The sequence below is a fragment of the Acartia tonsa genome, chromosome 14, assembly GCF_053477335.1.
Source record: "Acartia tonsa isolate MP-2025a chromosome 14, ASM5347733v1, whole genome shotgun sequence".
Taxonomy (NCBI): Eukaryota; Metazoa; Arthropoda; class Copepoda; order Calanoida; family Acartiidae; genus Acartia; species Acartia tonsa.
Window position 1 is genome coordinate 17497260 of NC_137273.1, and position 6890 is coordinate 17504149.

General features: G+C 32.1%; 1 long non-coding RNA gene across 1 annotated transcript; it reads right to left on the bottom strand.

The window, feature by feature from the left end:
• Positions 1-330: 330 nt before the first annotated feature.
• On the bottom strand, positions 331-5194 carry LOC145305652 (uncharacterized). The gene is made up of 4 exons (XR_013874673.1): positions 5160-5194; positions 3312-3433; positions 1977-2042; positions 331-1008 (listed from the first exon to the last, which is right to left on the bottom strand). It is a non-coding gene; the product is annotated as an uncharacterized LOC145305652 (long non-coding RNA).
• Positions 5195-6890: the final 1696 nt, after the last annotated feature.

The window sequence follows — 6890 nt, forward strand, 5'->3', positions numbered from 1 at the left end:
ATAGAGATGCTACACTTATAACATTATACTATGTTGTCCTAGGAATAAGTATTTCAAAAATCAGTTCAACCGGATTATTATATCACATAAAAATTTGTTACTAAAAAGTTGAAAATAAACAAGTTCAAAATGGACGTTTATAATGAATGATTATAGAGTTGCTACTCTTTTTAAATCGTACCTAAATACTATAGGAATCATCATGCATAGTTTGAAATCGATAGGACAATTTTAACATGCCTAAATTAACTAAAAAAGCTAACAGTTACCGAGGTATATACCCTAATTATAGAAAAGCTTCGCTTTAAAAAGGATAAGAAGATGAAATTATACAGTCAAACATTTTTTTATTTTTAATAAATTTTGTAGTGTATTCAACATTTAACAACAAAGATGACAACATCCATAACAGCAAGACCATAAAATCTCTTAATTACTGATATTTAAATAAACATCAAAAATTAATATAAGCTTTGTTATCCGGGACCTTCGGCCCCTTGGGTCTAACAAAACTTGTTTTAATATTTTTATTTTTATTTTCTACAGAAATCTGACTATAATACGATGAGATATATAACTATTAATATACACACAAAAAATACAACATTTTATACTTTATCACAATAGAAAAAACATAACAATTATAAATATTTACATCACCTAGATTTTGACAATTAAATAAAAAATGGATAAAAAAAAGTAAAACTTAAAATAGAAGGCAAACATATCTAAAGAACACAACTTCAGATTTCTTGGAAAGACTTTTTGGTTTGTTTTTGTAAGGTACATTTTTTTGTTTTTATCATTTGGAACTTTTCTTTATTTTTTTTTTAATGCAAAGTTAGATTTGTCTATGTTTTTTAATCAGTTCTTAATAAAAAAAATAATTTTTAAAAAAGAAAATGCATTGTTTTCATACCCTGAGACAAATAGTTAAAAAGGTTTAGATGTTTTTTTACTTGCAATGTTAAAAAAGGGAGAGACGCCCACGGCTTCTGGGTGGCTTTTCTGAAAAAAATATATAATATTCAACATTTTATAATATTTACTCAATTCAATATTTTTTTGAGGATTCCCTTGAAGTGTCCAGTCAAGCAGAAACACCCCATTAGTTGGAAAAATTTTTAAAATAAAGTATGGGATAGTTTTTGGTGTGTTAGTATTTTATTCTAACTTAGGTTAGGTTAGGTTAGGTTGTATTGGGTTTAAGATAACCCCTCACAATTTAAACTATCTAAAATGTTAAAGGAGAAGTTTCTATTCTCGCTAGGCAATTTGAAAGCACCATTCTTTATTATATTGTTTGCATGATTGACATAGAAACAGAGGGTACACTTTTTGAAATTTCAGGTATAGTCCCTTTCGTGGCAATTCCTCTATTTCAAGCCCCTGCAGGGGGCTCTAACCCTGTGGGGACAATTGCCTATCCCTGCAGGGCAATTATTTAACTTAACCTAACCTAAAACAACCTATAAAAACTAATGTAAAAATATGACAAAACACCCTTTACGAGGCGTTGCCACGAAAGGGACTATAACCGAAATTTCTTTGATTAATAAGCCAGTAATTTGGAAACCTATATACGATATCTACCTGTAAAGTTATGATTTCTATTGTTCAATGTCACTGAATTTGGCATCCAAAGACCAGCAAATAAGTGCCCTTTTGATTTTGTTAATAGAAATAAACCTTACTGATATCTGTCTTAGCTTAAAATGTTGGGGGAAAATTAATTTATCGTCTATTTACATTTACTTATACACGGAAATCTTTAGGGGTAAGACAATGGAAGATAAATTGATATATGTCCCCAATGATGATACACAAAATCATTCATTCTTTAAATTAAAATTACCCTGATTCGATAAAGGCACCCAAGGATTTTTTGTGCAAACGAAAATGATAACATAGTTATAAAACTTTGCCACTTTGGGTACCAATGTAATTTACAATACAATGTCCCATCTCTACTGTACCTGTTTCTAAATTAGATTCCAAAGTATTGTTGTTCGCCTGTATTTGTCTTTCTGATTCATGCGTACCTGAAAAGGTAAATTTTATAGTCTGTTTCATGGAAAGAGAAGCAAAGGCACAGCTATACGTCCCCAGGGGCCTCTAGGGCCACTTGGGGTGGTTTTAATTGAATTCGACCCCCTTCTCTTTTATTTTAATTGTAAAAAGATAAGTAAATCCCCCCTAATTTTTTTTGAGGTTTGATCGCCTCCCATAAAATAGATATAAACCTTCTAGGGACCCAGGAGATGATACATTGTAAAGGAGAACTGTTGTACAATTCAGTGGTTAAGGATCCCTCGGTACATACTCATAGCTAGATATCCTGTTTCTTTTTTATAAGGATAACATGTTAGATGCAAATACATCATAAATTGTCTTAATTATGACTTTTTTATGTTAAAGGGGACTATCCACGAACAAGAGCAAGTGAATATACTAGGTTTATGTTTAGTATTTGGGTTATCGACTAAAAAGTTATGCTTCACCATTGTTTACATGAAAAAACTTTGAAATGTAAAGCATTTTTTGATGCAATATCATCAAATGGTTTGTTGAGTTCAAAGGACAAAATAAAATAAAAGCATCAAATGCTGTAAATTTTAAAAGTACATTAATTAAACTGTTTAAAATATTGAACTTAGAACTCATAAAATTTTATGATATTGCACTAAAAGATGCTTAACATTTCAATTTTTTTTCTCCATATAATACTATGATGAAACCTCAATTTTTAGTCGATAAACCAAATATTAAAAATTTTATGGATCAATGCTGGAAGGTGCTTAGAATCACTTGCTTTTGTTCGTGGATAGTCCCCTTTTACTTTTATTAGAATAACTGGGTATAGTCTCTTTCAGAGAAACGCTCTTTAAGGGGCGTTTCTTTGTTTTTTTCAAAGTAGCTTTTCTCCTATTTCTAGCCCCTGCGGGGGGCTCTAACCCTACGGGATAAATAGCCTAACCCTGTAGGGCAATCACCTAACTCAATTTAACCTAACCTAACCTAAAATAACTTATCAAAAGCCATTTTAAAAATACGACGAATTGCCCCTTAAGGGGCGTTGCCACGAAAGGGACTATTACTGAATAACTGGATGTTCATTTTTGTTTTTGAGATTTACTTTTAAAAATATTATAATTATTGGTGGAAAAGTTCTGACAATGCTTTTTTTGTTCCAATAAATATTTTATAAATGTCAATTATGTTTTTATACCAAAGAATAAGAGTAAATTCACGGTCATGTGTCCGATGCTTTCTCAATGTTCCCTCCCTCTCTCCCTGATATAATATTTTACCTGGCTAGCTGCATCTACTTCTGAATAGACGTACAAGGTGAACCAGAAAATTGGAACCGCTCGCTCAAGCTTCATTGCAGATATGAGGGTGATAACGTTGCACACTGGATGTTAGGTTAGGCCTGAAATAACAAGTAGGGTTGGGCCGGATATCCGGTCAACGCCGGTATCCGGCAAATATCTAGTTATCCGACCAAATTACCGGATATCCGGCCGGATAACCGGCCATATTACTACATATCAAAGTATCACAAAAGGATATAGTCCCTTTTGTGGCAACGCACCTTAAGGGGTGATTTGTTGTATTTTTAAAATTGCTTTTAATGGGTTATTTTAGGTTAGGTTAGGTTATATTTGGTTAGGTGATTGCCCCGCAGGGTTAGGCAATTGGCCCCGCAAGGTTAGAGTCCCCCGCGAGGGGCTAGAAATAGGAGGAAAGCTACTTTGAAAATACGAATAATCGCTCCTTAAGAGGCGTTGCCACGAAAGGAACTATACCCGCAAAAAAATTTCTTCATAAACTGGTGTTTTATATTATACTAGCGGTTGCGTCCCTAGTATCTAGGGATATTAGAAGGGACATGAAAGTGCAGAAAAATAACTTAAAACCTTACAACGACTTTTTTTTTGTAAAAATTAAACAGCCTAAAACCACCCTGGGACCTATAAGAAGCTTATATTTACATTTTTACTTAAACAAAGCATTTCATGTTATCTAATACTAAAATATCCTATAGTCGTACATCCTCATATGTAATATAGGTGTTCCAAGTCCTGAAACTCCAGGTCTCCAGAAATCTTTAAACGGTTCCTGTGACTGCAAAATTTTACTTAAAGATTTCAAATTTTAAACGTAGGCTTTTTTATATATCTTCATGACATATTACAATTTCATAAAATCCGTTGCCGTTTACCTGCCAACCGTCGGTTTGCGGCTGGCAGCTGCCAAGTATTGCTGCCACCGCCAAAATTTATGTATTGAGATTTCTAATATAAAAGGGGTAGTTTCACAAAATGCATTTGAGCTTAATTTAGTGAACCGCATATTTTTTTGCTAGTTAATGGGTTAAACTATATTTATATGGTATATTTTAGAAAGAATTTCAATTTTCTACCACGTAGTTTTGAAAATATCAAGACTAGAAAATCATCTTTTTAAAGTGCATATATCACAAAAAGACGATTTTCAAGTCATGATATTTTCAAAACTACGTAGTAGAAAATTTAAATTCTTTCTAATATATGCCATATAAATGTAGTTTAACCAATTAACCAGGAAAAAATATGCGGTTCACTAAATTGAGTTCAAATGCATTTCGTGAAACTACCTACCCCTTTACATAAAGATAAACATATTCAGAAAAAAAATTTCTTCTATTTAAGATTAAAAAAAACAGAGATTTTTGTTGTAAAATATAAAAGATTATATTGCCGGATATCCGGCCAGATAGTTTCAATATCCGGTATCCGGCCGGATATTGAAAATGGCCGGATATCCGGCCCAACCCCAATAACAAGGATTAGTTTTAGTGTGCGACACTTTCCATATTATGGAGAAAGATATATTAATACTTGGATATTGCACAACTTTGAGCACCCAGATAATTCTTATTCCAGTGTCCCCTCCATCACTATGTAAAATCTTTGTAAAAAGTTACATTTCCTTTAAAACCGATTATTATCCCTGAATTAAAACCGCTTCTTAGCCATGATGAAAAAACGTGCATTGAATCTATACAATTTTTTACGAAAAATTTAAGAGACAAACAAAACTGGAATTGATCTTATAATTTACACTTTTCCAACCGCGGAAAGCTGTCTATAATACTATGCAATAAAAACTACTACCTTGTAGATCGAAACTCAACCTGTACTTCATCCTGCCGCAAAAAAAAAATTACTTTGATTTATGTTTTTGTTTGTACCGAAAGATAATTATAACTATTTTGGAGGGAGGGTACCTTCACCCTCCCAAATGTAATCGCCTTCTGGAAAAACCCATTTTAAAACCTACAATAGAAAGTGTAGGGTAGACTAAAGGAACATAGCCGCCGCGCTGGTATAAAGAAAAAAAATGAATTTCCAGTATGGCTTCGCAACTGATTGATATCCGCTGGATTAAAACCAGTTCTTAACCATACACGTATTACAGACTAGTTTTTTCTAGGTGCTAACAAAACTGGTTTTAATGTTTTCATTTTTATTTTAATATCTGCTGAATATGATGCAACTTATATCAAATTAATTTCTTTTCCTGAAACCACCCGCTTGGCGTTGAGTTGTTGGAATGGAGGATACAAGTTGTTCATTCCATGGGCGACATCTGCTATAAATAATGCATTATAAAAAAAATAAAAGTATCTTTCTGAAGATTGCGAAAGCGTGATACTTTAAGTTAAAGATAAATAAAATTGAAGTAAACAAGGATGACAACATTTATAAAAGCAAAGCACTGAAACGGTAGGACACTTGTATAGTGTCTGAACTGAATAACCAGAATATAAAAGTATAAGAGTCGAAGCAAAATTGTAAGTAAATTTCTTGAAAAACTGCTTAATACAGGATAATGTTTATGGACATACTTACCTATTTAGGACTTGGTTATAGAGTTGCTTTGCTTATAATATTGTTCTTTGTTGTCCCAGGAATCAATATACCAAAAATCAGATCAAACGGATAATTAGATCAAATCAAAATTTGTTAAAAAAGTAAAAAAAATCAATATGTTTAAAACGGACATTCTTGTAATGATTATAGAGTTGCTACGCTTTCTAGATCGTACCTAACTACTACAGTAGTCATCATGCAAAGTTTGAAATCGATATGACAATTCTAACATGCCTAAATTAACGAATAAAAGCTATCTATCTCGGACGGACGGACGGACGTACGGACGGACGGATGGACAGACGGACCATCCCTATTTATAGAAAAGCTTCGGTTTTAAAAACGTTGTTTTACTATATAATATATCTACAAACTACAAATACATATATCAAATAATATGAAAATACAAATATGAACAGTTAATTCTGAACTAAACCGTTTTTACACTTAAATTTTAATTTGCTTGTAGATATTAAGACAAAAATTGTTTTAAAATTTGACATTGTACCTTTAAAATTATATTTTATACAATAATCCAAACTGTATATAATTCACAAATATCTTCTCATTAATTGTGTACAGACTGATACTGAGACCAAAACACTGTCTGTCGAAATACACACAGATGCGCGGGCACTAACCAATTGACCCTTGGCTAGCATACATTTACTACCTCCCCCTTTTTTGGAACGTCTCTACTTTCTCACCAAATAATATTAAACTTAACATACCATGAAGAGTGAATTGTTTAATTCTTCCTTCCTTTTTAACTCCGCCATTTTTTCATTGTATAAAGACTTTCTTCCCATTTTTTACTGAAATGCAAACTATTTTTTTTTTGGAAATATAAGAATGATTCCTCTTAACTTCTACATATAGTTAGGAAGCTACATAGTAAAATGTCCCTACTGACGTAAACATTGACTTGCGAGTATATTAAAAAATATTGGAAAATAGTGTGTGCAAAAATAT